General features: G+C 44.0%; 1 protein-coding gene across 6 annotated transcripts in view; it reads right to left on the bottom strand.

Moving 5' to 3' along the window:
* Positions 1-16,895, bottom strand: part of LOC106743888 (tensin-1) — a 210,094-nt gene that overhangs the window by 172,759 nt on the left and 20,440 nt on the right. The window lies entirely within an intron of this gene.

Below are 16,895 nucleotides of genomic sequence, written 5' to 3' on the forward strand. Positions count from 1 at the left end.
TATATATTTCCTTTAGAAAAATGTTTTTTTTTTTTTCTATTAAAAAACATAGTTTAATCTGGTGAATCATTTTTATTCCAATAAAATGATATTTGACATTAAACTATGTTGTTTATATTAAATAAACCTAAGTCAAAGAAATATGTGTGCTAAATCCAACAAAGAAACCCTTTTTCCGTGTATATATATTATATTACGATAAATTCGTGTTACAGTTCGTTATAAATAAAATGCATACCGATATCTCTAATAGCAGTAACTTTTGATATCAACAGATTGTGAATAAAGAGTGCTTATAGTTCATTTATACTGAAAAAAAACTTTTAGCGACGCAACAACGTAGTTTTGCAAGCTTCGTTCTGTTCATTTATAAAGCTAAGGGCTTTTATCCAATTACAAGGCGGCGCGAGAACATGTCCGCAAATCGGCGCCGGTCGATCGTGATGAATGCCGGTAAACTCGTGTACGAAATTTACGCGTACCAGTTTTTCAGTGGAGGCCCCGTCTGCGCATTAATTTGCAATTTAACCAGCGTCGATTGGCGAAAAAGGATGCGATGGGATAATACGGTATGTGGGCTGACTCGGTGACGACGAGCCGGCGATTTAACGGGGCAATCCCGCTGTGTTGTGAAAGCCGCCGAAATTGGCGCGACTTATCTCGTAATCGTCTACGGCCAATTACCGTGTCCAGCACGAGCAGGCTTTTAATTCGTTTAATCGAGGTTCATTTGTACACGGGAACGTAGTTGCCCCCTGCGTGGCGTATGATTGGATGGCGAAAGAAAGATGAAGTAATTGATACGTTGCTGAAAACTCGACTCGTGATGTTGTTGTAACGAGTTCACAATGGAATGTCGTACTTTCTCGCTTAAGATACGGGACTTGCTACAATAAATGATACTATAATTTTGATAATTCGGAAAAACCCGTTTTCTTTTCTTCGGTTCTTCTCCCAAAGAAACCGAAGAGTAATTCGTTTAGAAAAATTCATGTGTGTTCGATTAAAACCCGCCGCATTTAATTTTTTTTTTCGTAAGAAAGAAAAGAGAAAACAAGAAACCGGAAAAATACCAAATGATACTTGATAAAAATGATATCTTATAAATGATACCACAATTTTGCGGTTATAAATCGAGCGTGGGTGAAAATTCGGCACGTAAAGGATTTAATCAGAACGCAGATGCAAATCTCTCTGACGCGATCTCCGCGTATCGCGAGCGGGCCCTCGTGAGGCGGTTCGCGCGTATGAAATAACACTTGTGAAATGCGCGCCTCGTGTAACGTAAATTCCATGAATCGAAACCCAAACCAATTTTCCCGCGCGCCATCTTCCCCCCCCCCCCTTTCCCCGGAGCTTATCATCCCGATCTACACGCGAGACTACTTGCCGTTATCGCGCGTGCATCTCCGTTGCATTTTCACGATGACTAGACTCGCGGCGTTGCGCGGAGGGATCGGCCAGGAGAGGACTCGCTCGAGAATACCGGAGGGCGATACCCATAGAAATGCGCATACGTACAATGGCTGAAACTTTCGTCCCACCCTCGCTTACCCCTGCCGCGCGCGATTCGCAGACTTGCATTTAAAATTGAAATCGTGGTTGCCCGTCGGGCGTCGACTTTGTACACGCCCGCTCCGTCGCGCTCGATCTTGATTATCGACGCGCTCTTCATCTCGTCTTTTTATTTATTTCCTTCCTCGTTTTCTCTTTTTAGTATTCACCCTTCTCCCCCGTCCAAGCCATCCACTTTTTCGGCTATCCGCGATGCTCACGAGAGTCGCGTGAATATGCATGAGCTGTCTGGCGCGCAGCCAGGACGAATTTCAAAGCAGAAATCCTGCCGACCGGTTCATTCATCGGCGCGGCCGCCCGCCGGATATGTTTACGTTGTGACGTACGGTTCATTCTCGAGGGGGATCCTTTCAGGGAGGGAGAGGGAAGAAGGATGGAGCTTCGGGCTCGTACTTATTTAAGGTTTCACAATTGGACAACCGCCCGGCCAGTGGGAGCGCGTTACCCGATGGGCTGTAGTGTGCGATAAATTTCTATCTAGATTGTACGTTATTGATACGTAGTCCGGCCGCTAATATGAAGGATTTACCGAGGATTACGGTATCGAAAAATCAATAAAATCTTTCCGAGAGCGACGAAAGAGATTTACTGTTACAAGCCGTTATTACAACAGAGAGCCTTCATCGAGAGATACCGTTGCAATATATTTTTCGATTTTGCGGTAACAGCAGCGATTCCCTCCGACATACCGGCCGCTACAAAAAGCCCGCACCTCTGCCCGGATCCCATAGGTCCTCCGCGATAACCTATGCAAAAGACAGTTCGTGCACACGCGCGATGCTGAGGCCGCATCCGTGCGGAATTCAGCGGTGCGGCCGAGCCATGCATTATAGGGAATACGATATCCATCTCACGTCAAGATCCGCGGATCTTATGGCCGCCGCGGCACCTAGTCGCCGCAAAACGACGGGAAACGACGGCAGCGCTTTGCGAGAATTCAGAATCGCATGCGATACACGCGCCTGCACGCCGCAACGACGAAACTTTTTATAACCGTCGGTTTATATTTATTAGGTGTTCAATTAGCACGATTGTGTACGGCCAGTCACAGGACGGTTGCGACACTTCTTCCTTCGATGAGTCTCGCGATGCGCCTCGTGTCCAATAGGAAAATGTATCTCCTGAGAATTACCAAAAAACGAGTTCTCTTATTGGACGCGGGATACGTTCCGAAGCTTATAAAAACAAAAAATGTTGCAACCGTGACTAACCATACAGTCGTGAGCAGAAAGATCGCGATACTTTCTTTTATGAGTTTCACAACGCATCTCGTAATACTCGCTATTATTAGTGTCCTATTAGTCATTCTCAATGATCGGATACGCGAGTTATGTTGCGAAACGCGCCGGAAAAAGTGTTGTAACTGACCACACACACACACACACACCGCATGATTCGCAACAATCGAAGGACGATAACGGGAAATAATCCGGACGATTCAAATCCCTGAAATGCGCCCCGAATAGCGGCATCCTGGGCGTTCTTTAGATACGTATTCGGAAATGCTGTGTTCCCTATGAGTTCCGCTTGCGCAGGCGGAACTACCGTCTTCTGCCCTTCGCCTGGGACCGAACCTGCAATCGGAGCCATATTGACCGAAGCCTGGGCACGTTATTACGGAAAGCGCCTCGAGGTTTTCGCTCCAACGGACGATGCAACGTTACGAGATGATCAGTTGCATTCGCTGCGTGGCTTGCAGCGGGCCTTTCCTACCGATTTAACCGCAAAACCACCCGTCCGGCGGCTCTCTTATCTTGAGCTTAAGTGCAGCTCGCAGCCACCGCCAGCCGCGTCCGGTCTGCGGCTGGTCGCAACGGGCGCGGGAATTCACGAGCCGATCCGTGTGAAATGATGGCTACCGGGGAAGGTGGCCGACGCGGGGGCGGATTTAATGCACCACGGACGATCCCGAATTGACTTGTAAAACGGAAAGTAAATCGCGCCGGAGAATATCGATTCCCCGCGCACGGTCCCACCTTCAAATGTAGACGCGATCGTGCCGGCTCGTATGGTGTCCTGAAGAAGATGGAAATACGCGACGCGCGGAGGTAGACACAGCCATGGGAAATATGGCGGCTCCTTGTTCAGCTGAGGAGGATAAAACGCGGCTCCCGATATGGCACGCCGCAGTAATTCGATTGCCCCGTAAATTCCCTGTCAAATTCATACCGCGTGGATTCTTACGCTGTGGATCCGGGGATTCAAAACCGTTGCACAGAAAGTTATTAGCGCGGAAATTATTAGCTTGAATAATATTTGATTTATCTATGATCTGGGACGGGAAAACAACCCTGTTAGTATAACTGAATTTTCCATTGCCCGGAGACCGGACGAAAACTCGGTTATAAGAACAGAAAGATTCTTGTAGGAGCCCGAATCGAAATTTTATTTCTACATCAAGTCTTCATTAGGTCTCTTATTGTGCTTCTTTGATGCTACAAATTGGAAATTATTTACGTTTTCTCTACTTGAAGATTTAATGTAGAATTTTTCATTTTCCCCTGGCAGGTTTAAATTCCCTTTGTGTTCCCCTGAATGTTCAGACCGAATGTTTTCGGTCGCGATAATCCAATGAGAGAAAATTATAGTTGTTTTCTGTGCGAACAATATTTTTGTGTTATCTTAATTACAAAAGTGAAGTGGACTATTTTTCTAGTAAATGTTATTATAGTATTAATAATCTTGTATGCATATTGCTATTGCTATTTTTATGATTCAAGTAACAAAAGGATATTGTTGGCGCCGAAAATAACTATAATTTCCTCTCAGTGCTAAGGTATGATTTCTCCTCATCGAGTCTTCGTTTGGTCTTTTAATCGGTTATACGGATGACAATTTTGTTCGCATATACATACTTTTCTCGCGAACAAAGGAAGACTTTGAATCGCGTGCTTGCAATCGAAATTGCGGAGAATAGTTCTTAAAGATGTCTCGCAGCGAAGAGCGCCGATATTCGAGCCGCCCCTAGCTGAGCAGCTGATACTTCCATCTGCCATGATCTTATTGCTCTCCCGCATTTATTGTGCCAGGGCATTTGTTGGACACTTTGTCGGCGAGCTCGTTATAGCAGCCGAGAAAGGCGTTCGACGTATCGAACTCGATCGGCCTATTGTTAGCGGGCGTAGTCACGCAATGGACACCCGATCGTTTCATCCGGATCGGCAAATCGTTTCTAGCCCTTCGGCTGCCGAACCCGTTTTTCTCAGGCGCGCTTTATAAATACCGCTTGCGTGCGCGTGCCATTGCCGTACTTATCTCGCGCGATTCGTTTTGTGTCTTTATTTTCCGCGTCGTCGAAGAAGAAAGAAATGATACAATCGGCACAAGATCTGGATTAAAATGAAACGACAAAATTACACTTACGCGAAAATATCGTCTAACTACCCGAATCGAAAATTTGGTTCTACAAAAATCTAGTTAAATCTAGTCCTACATTAAGTCTTCAAGTGGAGAAAACGGAAATAACTTTTCATTTGTAGCATCGAAATAACACAATAGAGAAAATCTTTAGAGGCTTAATGTTAAACTAAAATTTCCTCCCGGGCACACGGAAAGAAAAACATTTCTATTGGTATAACTGAATTTTTCATCACCTGCGAACGCAAACTCAGTCGTACACAGGAAAAAATGTCTAGTTATATCAACCAGAAAAGGAATAACCAGATGCATTTTGGTTGAAACAGAATTTCTGGTTATAAGAATCACATTCGAGTCATAAGAACTAGAAATTTGATTTCCTTCAACCGAAACACATCCAATTGTTCCCTTCCTGGTGAATGCAGTCAGCTTTTTTTCCGTGTAAGAAGAGAAAAATCCCTGTAGAAAATTTCTATCAATCGTTCCCAGTTGTCTCAAGCGAGTTTCAATGCAACTGAATGTCCACACGAATATTTCCGGTCTCGTTGACAAAGATGTCTCAACCAACAGTTCGGTGAAATTTAAATAACAATGATTCCAGCGCCACCCACGGTGATGGTGACGTAACGCGTCATATTTCTCACGGCGGAAGGGAAGTTGTCAATCACAACTGGTAACTGTGATAGAACCGAACATTCAGCGCGGCTTGAAAAACAACCCTTAATCATTTTAACGTCCCTCCGTTGGAGGACTGTTCAAACAGCAGGTCGGTCGATATCCTCTCGCGCCCTTTTCAGGGTGTAGGTGCGCCTGTGTCAACAAACATCCACCTTAAACACGATCTCTCTCTAACGCGCGGCATTCGTTTGTTATTGGACATCAGGCGTGTCGATTGCATTTTAACTCGCGAAGCACGTGCCTGCCGGTGACACGTACGCGAAGGACGCTGCGACCGTGCGAAATTAATTACCACCAATAACGCGAGATCAATTCTTCCCGCCCGGAAGTGGCGTAAATTATAACGCTTTATTACCCGCCGAATTTTCGCCGCGAAAAATGGATCAGTCGAGGTTACGTGTGACGATGATCTATCGGACTGGAAGTCATTTGCAGCTTGGCACGGACGATATCTAATTTTCAAACATCTACATATATTCTGCAACTGTTGTGATATAAAGAATCTTCTAAAACGTGTGATCGAATAATACTTTAATTTCCTCGGAACAACAACGCACGTTGTTACACGATGAGCGAACGGTGATAATTATCGTGGACTAATGTTTCATTTATTGACGAGTTTGTCGGATGCGTTGACACCAGACATTCGTAAAATTCCTGGAAAAAATCGTTCGTGACTCTAAAAATCATTTTCTCAACATTTGTTCCAATGACCCAAGGAATTCTGTATCTGATGGCCAATCAACGCATACTCGTTGAACGACAACTTCAAATTAAAACAGGATTTCAGTAGAACGAAATATTAATATTATATAATGTAGAGTATATTAGTAGAGTATATTAAACAATCAAATCATGTAACAATGGTTTCAAGTGCGATTCGGCGCGTTACTGGCCGCGTAACTTAAGAAAAAAAAAAAGAAAGAAAAAACAAGTACATCATAACATGTACTCGAAATCATAAAAATTCGTCTAAACCAAACAATTTAGTTGAAACTCTTTAATCAAATCTCGATAATTGTTACCAAGTCCTTTTGTCAATGTAGCTGAGATTCTCGCATGTTATTGACGCTACTACATTAAATCCAAGAGTAAGCGGTGGAAGCAAGTTATTAAGAGCGCCAATGTCGCAGACAAAAATAAAGCGGAGGAACGTTCGTTTGTTCACTTATGTGGGTCAGTTGGACTCCCACGCGTCCTCTTAGCAGTTAAATCAGTATTTTAATACACAGCATATATTGGAGGGGAGAGGGATGGGAGGGTCTGACTTTTGAAGCTACATTTCTCTGCAACTTCGCGGAAATTCGTGCTCATTCATTATGTAATGCTGCGAACGCCGGTAATTTTATTATACACGCGTGAAACACGCGAAACCTTTCGAGCAGCTGGCGGGAGACATTTCGCGGTATGCTTTTGATCTAATGCGTCGGAATGGGCCGTGCATAATTTTCTCGCTTCATGAAACGAAGTGTGGTGTTTTACACGCATGCACGTGTATAACTATTTGCGCGACGTGTAGCACGTATTTGCCGAAGATTTACAATCGTGACATTTCGCCGGTTAATACCTAATCAATTTGCCGTTGTAAAGCGTACTCTTTTTGCGGCACTGTTATAATAATAATCGGCCGAAAGGTCGAGCTCGCGCGCGAGAGTGAGACGCAGCAGCGGAGATTGCACGCGAGTTAGAAAGCGTTGCGATCTTTAGTTTGCTCCTCTGCCCCTCTCGACTCCGGATAATTTGTTAGTGCGCCGCGTGGAAAATTGTAAAGGAACGAATCGTTCTCCTCGGGTGAGAAAACCGCGTCGGGTTAAGGTAATCTCTAACGATATAATCATAAATATTCTTCATCTTCTTCGGCGCGCGCGCGAGCCGCCGTTTCCAACAAACGCGTCAATTTGCTCGCACCGTATCGCTCCTGCGGCGCAGGATCGATTGCGACGTAATAACGTCAGAATCGACTTTAATTAAATGGATTACAACCTTGTATTCGCATTCGATCCGTATTGCGCGTGATTACCAGCGTAGACAGAGGTAATGCCAGATTCTGAAATAATGCGAGAGAGGTGCGCCGCGATGAATCATTTTCCCCGCGACTGCGGAAAGTCTCATTCAGTTAACCCTTCGACCGCGCACTTCTGGAAAGTTCTTTGCACCGCAAAACAGGGTCATATTGACCTTGTGCAATTTTCTAAATTCCACATCTGAAAAACTGTAAAAGGAAAGAGACAAAATTCTAGAATAAAATGCAACCCTTCTACTTTAACGTTTGATCGTGCAATCATAGAAAGTCAAGTTTTAATTTACCAAAAAAATTCGAATTTACACAGTGGTCTTGCGAATAGTGTTTTAGATAAAACATTGTAATTTATTTACTTTTTATTACTTTGACCTGCAACTGTAGCTATGAAGTTGAAAGATAATTGTGTCGAAGAACAAATATTACTCTATTGTGTGTTCGAGAAACATTTTTTTGGAATCACTGAAAAAATGGTAATTTTAAATGTCAAAAATGAATGTTTCTAAGTAAATATTTTTCTTGTGAAAGTGTCAAAAATAGTTTACCTTTTAATTGCAAAATGGTAACACGTGTTGTTAAGCCTAATAAATTATTTAAGATCGCGCTTTGCAGGACGCGCTCGTATAAGTTATACGATGTTAACCCTATATATAATATAATATTATTATTTATTATTTAAAACAAATATATGTAATCACAATGCTTACTTACGTTCACGCATAAATTTTCAACAAAATGAAATCACTTCATTTGTGACGTCAAATTATACCAACCGCACACTATGCGGTCTTGGATCTAACTGACCCTGCGTTAAACTCGGATGACTTTCAAACGCGCATTATTGGCTTATCAGATCTGCACTGTGTCTAACGGATAGAGCGACCCTAACGATTTTTCGGGAATAGGGAGAACTTATAGATCACGCATTTCTCTCCTCGCTATAGCTCTTCAAACACAATTTATCGGGTCTATCTGACCCAGAATGTGGTCGACGGGTTAAACATGATATGTTTCAAACTTCGGGAAATAAGAAATAAAATAATCCAAGTTGAGTTTTACACACCACCGAGAACCCAAAAATGAAATTTACCGCGGGAAGGAATGGCGCGCCCGTTGATTAATTGCATTGCAAAGTGGTCGCGTGGAAAAATTCGACCACCGTGCTCGAATCGCGGGTGCACTTGGTCGGTTATCCCAGCGAGCTCGTAAATTGGCCTTTATCAGCGATCAGAAAATTCGACTTCCGCATGGTACGAGCGCAAGGTTGTCGTGCATACGCAGCGGCATTCTTCAAAGCGACGCCGCGTCGCTTCGTGTGCTTACGCGTAACGATCGTGTGGAGCCGTTCACCGTGAATTCCAAACGAACCCGTTCACAAAGTCTCGCTGATCAAGGAGCATTACCTCCTTACCTCCATATCTCCTCTAAAGTCTCATTAAATTGTAGCATACGTTAAAGAGAACATGGAAAGTCGATGAAGGATAAGTTGTGGAATGATTAGAAATGCGCCTACGAGATTCCGGTACTTTATTTCCATAAAATTTTCATGAATGTTTTCAGCATTGATACCTTTAGCTTCGGTACAAGTATCGGTAGACCGGAAGGTCGGGGAGGGAAGGGGCAGAGTGTTTCGACTGATTGACTTTAAGAAAAAAAGAGAGATGGTCCTTAAGATAAGATTGTGAGTCAACAAGTTCCCTTGATTATACGGAATCAACGCGCCAGGTTAATTAATGGCCAAATTATCAGAGTCACGGTAAATAAATGCAGTTAGAGGTGTACGTATTTTTTGCCTCGTTTCGTCACCTCTCTACTGGTCATGTGATCAATTTTTCAAATGCAATTAACTGTACTTTATATACAGGATATCTGGCAATTGTTTTGGGAGACGTGGTGTCATGGTGACAAAATCATATATCATTTTGCAAAAAGTCGCCATAGTTTATGAGGAATTAATTCATCTGTGTGAGCTAATGGTTGCACGGAAGACAATAATAAGTTAGACTCTGTACAAAGAAAAATGGCTCACTTCCGGAGATGTCCTAACAACAATGGATATAAACCGATAGCGAGAGATCTGTTTCTCATAAAAGTGCGCAGCGTTATGTTACATGCCGCTCTCTGTGTTATTCCGCCTTTAGAAATCAGTTGATGCTCATCATTGTTGGAACATTTTCAGAAGGACGCTATTTTTCCGAGTCCGACTGTTTCCTGCGATCATTAACTCATACAGATTAATTAATTTCTCATTAATTATTGCGATTTTTGCAAAATGGTACCATGATTTCCAGTTTCCCAGTTTAATCCGTTCTATTTGCACACCACGAATCCCGAGGTAATTATCGGGCCCTGTATAATTCAATGAAACGCTATAATATCGCAGTGATGGTCTCCATTGACCGGTCGACGGTATCAAATCACACGAGTTAAGTGGCGAATTTGTTTAAACGTAAAACGCTTTCGTTGCAGCTCGTAAGTTAAATCGGATTACCGTTCGGTGGAGAGCACGGTGGATCGTCGTGCGATTTCGAGAATTCCGCTTTTGGCACGTTTCCGTCGCTTACGTAATGTCGCGGGCGTTGCACCGGACTGTCTAAAATTAGCGGTGCGTCTATTCCGACGCGCGTTATTAGCGCGCAGGCGTTGATCGTTGTTATTGACGGAATCGCGGTCCCAGACCAATCAAGCAAACCGGAAACCAACGAGAGTGAACAACGACGCTTCCGTGTGCGTCCACTTAAATATAGAAGTCTTTGAACTCTCCTGCTCGGTATCACGAGTCGCGAGTCGCTGTAAAACGCGGAAAATCCAGAACTTTCGCGACGTAACTCGCGCCGTTCGGCCGTGGAATTGCTAATTGACCGACACTCGCGAGTCGAGCGAGGCTCTTTCGCGAGAGGGATATCGTTTGAGATCCCGCGCGAAAGGTCAGCGCGAAATTTTTCTTTCGCCGAACGGCAGCTACGGTGCGCCATAAATTAAAGCGGATACAGGCGGCGTTGCCTACGGCGAGAGTTCGGGGTCGTCGTCGCGCGACAGCCGATCCGTACTTTGTCGCGTGTACGAGCACGATTTAGCAGCACACCCGCTGACATACATCATTGAGTCGGGGATCCCGCGTTCGGGCTATCGCACGGTCGTTAACATGTGTCAGCGAGAGAGGAAAGTCCATCAACGTCCATTCGGAGCCATTGTCTTCCGCGATGAGCATATATTGTTACTGCTCTGTGGAAAACAGGAAGGGACGCTGGAGTAGAGCAGTCGGTGCGTCGTCGTGCTATCGTGCGAGAAACGATAAGAAGAAAAGAAAAGGGAAACGGTAAAAGAGAGAGAGAGAGAGAAAGGGAGAGAAACGGATAAAGAGAAGACCGAGGGGAACGCGAAAAACCTGCTTCTCTCGATCGAGCCCTCGGATTCCACGGCGATCGTGGGCGAAATGGGCCAGACCCGTGAGTCTCCGTGGGTCTTTCCCGTGCCGTGACGTTCAGCCATGTGATAGATACGCCTTCGCCACACACGTGCGAACGGGATCGTCACGTTCCGAACGTAATGGTGAATATTTCGCACACGACAGCGGTAGCATAATGCAACGCCATCAGTCACGTGGGAGATGTAAATTACAAGTGTAAGAGGCTTGCAAAAGTTCGTCGGACCCTCAGCCGTGTTTGATATTTCAGGCCTTTGTAGTACGGAGAAACGCTCGACCCGGCTTTGGGCTTCGAGTCGCGCTTTTTGCGGATTTGCTCCCGACGTTTCGTGAATAATTCAATTTACTTCATCAGGAAAGAGGGAAGCTTGACACCGAGTCGCTCTTCGGTTTTAGTCGTATCTCTTTTATTGATACGTGCCAAGTTTCATCGAAATATTGGCCATCGTTATCTGCTGCTTTCTTTGTTTTTTTTTTTTTTTTTCGTTTTTCGAGAGAATCGGTCGAATTCCGTGTCTGTAAAATCGCTCATCTTGTAAGGCAATTAAACCAAACATGATCTGAAAAACTTTCGCAAGCCTCTAAAGGGATTCCCAAAGTATGAATAAAAAGATCTCTATGATGTTAAATTACACCTCATTACTTCGCGTAGTTTTACAAATCTGCTTAATGCAGATTTGCGTATTAACGTATTATAAAGTAATATAAGTAAATAATCAATTTACCACCTGCCCCGTCCCCGTTCTTTTATATCCACCGAAGCTAAGTGGATTGCAGTTCACAAAGATTTAGGAAACCCTGTTCTAAAATATTAAACTCTATCTGGTGCAAAATGAGCCAAGAGTCACTCGTGATTTACGAAAAGTGCCATACAAGAAGTTACATCCGATCCTTGATGGCTTATTTATCGACTGCTCTCGTCACACCGCTATACGTAAAACTTTGATCGATAATAACACGAAAATTCTCCCCCGTGCCAAGCATGTCATCGAACGAAGGTTGTATCCGGCAATACCCTTAACTATGATTGACAGATTAAAGCAATAAGGAAGAGAGTGAGAGGAGGAATATTACAAGAGGCACCTAGCTTCTTTGCGGATGACGTGGTTGTTTACCGCGTCCTCCATCGGGCGTAACTACGGAAGCACTTAGCGCGATACCCTCTAAACGTTCGACGTGCCGGAACGAAGTCGAGCTACAGTTGGTGTGTTTTGACACGTCTGGAGAGCGGAGTCTCTTCAAGAGGCCACATTAATCTCGGCCTTCCCGCGACGCTGGAGTCGCCTGTGCCTCCACCGCGGTGCGCACGACTCTGGAGTAGAAAGGACTCACATCTCCTTTGACTCGGCAGAAGCGTGTAAACGAGACTACCGAGATTTCGGCCGCGTAATTTGAGATCCCAGGAAACGGTCAATAGATTATTGGTCAGGTGTGCGCCCAGAGATTAATCGCTTTATCGGGGCCCGAAGAGTCGGGAAAGGGGTGAGATGAGGAGGAAGGTCAGACCGGGCGACGATTTATCTTCTTGGGAGGCTGGACTCTGCCTCCGAGGCTGGCCGAAAGTCTCCCATGTCGCCGATCGCTCGACATTTCTTTGTCTCTGCTCACTGAACCACGCAGGCTCTCGGGTTTTTATCTCACGCTTGGCACAATGTTTCCGAGAATCGGTCTCTTTCGGGGGACAATTAGTTACCTCGGAGAGAAAGGCTCTGACACGTTCACATTCAAGATATGTGGAATGTTTCATTAGCACTTTGAAACTGAGACTTTTGATTAGTATCTTCTTGGAAATGTGCCGAAGACGAAACATCGTTAGAGCTCTCCCGAGAGAAATTCGCTTAATTATCAAGGAACGGTTTTAGGTACTGCCTTGTTGTTAAATTGTCCATTTCAAGCACATCGTTTTTTTCGCTCGATAGAATACCATCCGAGGTGTGGCGATCCTGTAAGTAAGCTTCCTCGATGATCCGCGGCCAGATCGCTAAGCCGCGATCGTGACGCGCGCAACGTCTTCTTCTTCTTCTTTTTCTTCTCGAAGAAGAAACGCGCCGAGGTATGCGTCCGGTTTGTGAAAGAAGCCATCGTTACCCTCTGTAACTGACCGATTATGTAAAGCGAGTTTCCACGGGTGGCCTCGCAGTCGCGCCGGGTATTCTTATGCTGGGCACACAACCTCGTCTTTCACGTCGCGCAATTGCGCGGGCGTTTCTACGGATCCACCCACTGAGATCTATCGATTTCCGCGGCGTTCTCTCGAAGTCGTGACTTCGTCAAGCGACGTCGTTCGTATGTGATTAATCCTTTGAACCTTTGTGTCGGATGACTGTCGAGGAATTCTCTGGAAGAGCGGTTTCGGCCTGACATTCAACGCTGGATAAATCCTAGTTGAAGATTGCGGTTTCACTCAACGATTTTAGATAATTTCGAGAGAAACGAATCTCGAGAATTCTACACGGGGAAAAAAATAGTATTAAGCTGTCCATGTGATACAACTGAAATTTAGTTCTTACAGTGAAAAATTAGATACAGGAACAAAGAAATTGGCCAAATTAACTCAATTTCAGTTGCATTGTAGGAACAGCTAATTTTTACTTGTGCGAGTTAATTTTTAACTGTGGGAGCTAATTCTTTTCTTTTGTTTTTTTTTTTTTTTGTATAAGTTATCACCGAGAATCTGCGATGACATCTGGCAGGTTAATTGCAATCCACTGATTAGAAATATCTTCGTTAAGCGAGGTAAAAGCCGATTATTAAGCTGACGAAATGCATTGTACGTTAAATCGCAACTCGTTATATTCTACGTGCCGGGAATGCTTTATAACTTCCTTCTGCAGCGAAGGAAATTCAAACTTCATTCGCGCTAACGAGGTCTTTCGCCTGAATTTTCGGACTAATGAGTCGACAGGTCAATTAGTTTCGAGAATCTCCTAGCAACGCGATAACTACGATCCGCGATAAGGACCGGGCTACTCTAATTTTAGCGGTCGCGTTAAATATCTCTCGTAAAAGCGTCGTACAAGTTTGCATGCTTCCTCTGCTCTTAAGCGTTTAACTCTGCCGCAAGGTTACGAAATTATTATCAAATAGTACGAATTTATTACGAACGTTCTCACATTTAAAAATTGATTACTTTAAATATTTACTATTTAAGGAAATGTAAGTTTTTCTGAACTCGACGGAATTTCTCAAATGTAGATTGAAATATACATGGTGTTTAATAATGCGAAATTTTCACGCGATCGAATTCTCTGCATTCTGTAATAAGCGTATTTTGTCAGAATCGGATATTGACGTTACGTTCAGCCGGTGTTTGTGTATGTCGGATAAGCTTTTGCGAGTTTCCAGGGCGTTTTATTTTCACTGGCAAACGAACACAGATACTCCGAGAACTTATCGTATAATATGTAAGTGGACGTGGTCTTAACCCAAGACAAAATCCCTTCTTAACGATTGGACCATTGTTACCGCAAAATGGTCACGCGTGTCAAATAACGCACCGGGATCCTCTTCAGGACCGATACGTGGAACATCACTCGAAACGGATATCACCGTTGACCGCAGGTCCATCCGGTCGACTCACGCGCCGTAAAACTAAGTCCTTTGTTCGCGCGCGTGGCTGGTTATCCCTCGGAACCGAAACTTGGATTTCTCAGACGCTAGAGATCCCCCACATTCAGTTGCTCGTAAAATCGTGGGCTACTTCGAATATATTTACACACGTACCGGTTCGAAAAGTAACCGGCTACGAAATTCCGATGTTGGAAAGTTCAAGTTACACAGAGAAATAACGACACAGGTTGTGGATTACTCGAAGATTTGATTTTTTATCGTGAAATCGTCGATAGACGGTTTAAGTAAAAAAGAAAAAAAAAAGAATAATAGGTCTTAGAAATAATAGTTCAGTAATAATAAAAAAATAATGTTAACGTAACAATAAATAACATAATAATAATAACAGGAATAATAGGTTTCAATAATAGGATCTACTTTAGGTTTTAATATTAAAATAATAATAACAATGGTTCAACGTTGGTATATACTCGTATATTCTTTCTAATGAAATTGATTTCAAACCAGAATAATTTTATTAAATTTTTTCGAAATAAATATCGGACTTTGGAACGTTATCGTGTTACAAAGAGAAGTTCTTCACGTCAAAGAGCCGTTGTTAGGAAATGAGGACCATCAAAAAACATTTTCAAAGCCAAGGTATCCCGGGATGAAATCCTTCTTCGCGGTCCGCGGTGAATCGCCTCGGGGCGGATAAAGCGAGTGAATCAGGTGGCGGCGTATATCTAAATAACTTCGAATGCCGCGCTAATGTGTCGTCATATCGCGAGAGCACGTTCCTTCGGCCACGGGAGAGGGAACTTGCGGTTGTTTTGCCGCTTGTATGGCGACGAAATTCGTGCGTGCATGTTTCCTTTGTACCGCGCATCCGAAAGGATTTCACGGAATGCAGAGAAGAGCCGTTATGCTAATACGACCCTTTCTTGCCGGCGTTATATAGCGTGTTGCAGGAAACGAGGATCGGATTAATAAATTCGAACCTCACGTACGCGAGACGCCTTCGTGGATCCGGATGAGATGTGAATGCACGTATACATCTTAAAGTCAGATTTCCAAAGTTGGACTTTACAAGCGGCTGTTGCCCATATTTTACTTTAACGTAGCTCATTTTCTTATTCGTTGCTCGCTGAAGCCTGCTGATTATGCATGAGCAAGATACATAGTTTTGCATTATTCGGCTGAAGCGCACAGTCAGAAATATTTTCCCGGGTTCGAGTGTCTAACAGCGGAAGTATTCCTGGAGCATAATAATTATTGCGCACTTAGTGCATTTACCATTAAATGCTATTAAATGAATAAGATTTGCAACACGCGTAATTGGAGTAAATTTTCTTGATTTAATAATATCAGTAAAATTAATACTTTAATTATTGCAACAATACAAATAGTTTTAATAATATTTTTAAATTAAATAAGAAAACTTATTCCACTTACACTACCGTTGGCAATTTTATTCGTTCAACAGCATTATTTTCCGTATAAGAATCAGTCAATTTTATTTCTCCGAACCTTTCATCGCATTTGGCGCTGCAGATGCGATTCGAAAATACATATCGCTGTCTCTAGGGAGTGCTAGAAGTGGAAGCTGCGTTTATACACGTAATTTGCTTCGCGCGCTCGAGGATGCGGAATAAATCGATGTACCCTTGCAGTGGATCGCCATTCGCTCGACAGATTTCGAGTCACGATCGCAATAAGATTGAGAGTCGTTCTCGAGATGCATCCTCCAACATATGTCGCGGCTGACGTGACGCGATCGCGCGTAGAACCTCCGCGGAAACGACGGCGTACGCGAGAGAAAAATACACGGGGGACGTCGTCGAGGGGGTGGAGGAGCACGAACGAGCGCTTGGTAAATTCGTCCGGGGTACGGGTCGCGACGAGGTGCGTCATGATGCATACCGTCGGTGCACGTCGAGGAGTTAACGTTATTTATGGGCGATTTAAGCGGCAACGGCGACGCGGGTGTGTCCGCGCGCGCGGTTCCGCGAAACATTCGGCTAGAATTGTCTGCCCGAGAGACGAGACGAGCCGAGGATTCTAGATTCGCTTCTGAGTAATCGGCGAATCTAAATGCGTCGTGCTCCATTTCGGGGTCGTGGGCGTGATTAAAATCTGGGAAGGGAAGGCGAGGCAAGATTTGGACGGTGAAAAATATTCAATAATTACTACTCCCCATCCGAGGGAGATGGATGCGACACCTCTTGATACCACGCATTTAACTTGATAATTTTATTTTTTACTATCTATTTTCTCGCCTCGTTTAGC

This window comes from Dinoponera quadriceps, unplaced genomic scaffold (genome assembly GCF_001313825.1).
Source record: "Dinoponera quadriceps isolate SergipeBrazil2010 unplaced genomic scaffold, ASM131382v1 scaffold1070, whole genome shotgun sequence".
NCBI classification, from domain to species: Eukaryota; Metazoa; Arthropoda; class Insecta; order Hymenoptera; family Formicidae; genus Dinoponera; species Dinoponera quadriceps.